The sequence below is a fragment of the Alligator sinensis genome, unplaced genomic scaffold (assembly GCF_000455745.1).
Source record: "Alligator sinensis unplaced genomic scaffold, ASM45574v1 scaffold1450_1, whole genome shotgun sequence".
In the NCBI taxonomy this organism is placed as follows: domain Eukaryota; kingdom Metazoa; phylum Chordata; order Crocodylia; family Alligatoridae; genus Alligator; species Alligator sinensis.
In genome coordinates this window covers 344,147-344,657 of record NW_005842873.1, presented here as the reverse complement: position 1 = coordinate 344,657, position 511 = coordinate 344,147, and positions in this window count along the sequence as shown.

Genomic DNA, 511 nt, shown 5'->3' with positions numbered 1-511 from the left:
AGCACCACCACTGGACCTTACAGCTCCGCCACGGAGAACCCCACAAACCCTCAGGGAGCCCTCAGAGGAAATGGGCCTGCTGCCCTGGGGGGACCGGACGCCTGTTCTCGCCAGCCGCTCAGGACAGAAAGTAAAGGCGAGTCCTTGCACGCTCGGACAGCAGCGAACACGCTGAATACGCTGCCGAGCAAGCAGGGGCTGCGCACACGTGCGTGTGTACAGAGCAGAGTGCGACGGGCTGCACGCATGGAGCCCCCGGCCGGAGCACCGCGAAACCCCAGGGCTCACGTCAGCTGCCACCGCAACAGCTGGTCCAGCTGCCTGGAAGCTGCGTCCTGGCGCTCAGCTGTCCCGGGGCAGCGCCCGCGCCCGTGTGGGCGCAGAGAGGACAGAGCCGCTCCCGGCAGGGTAGGGGAGTGCGGTGCCGCGCGGCGCGGATCGCAGGGGCCACGACGCAGCTCTGTGGCGACACCGCGCGCCTCGGGCAGGCGGCCAGCGGTCTGGAGGGGCG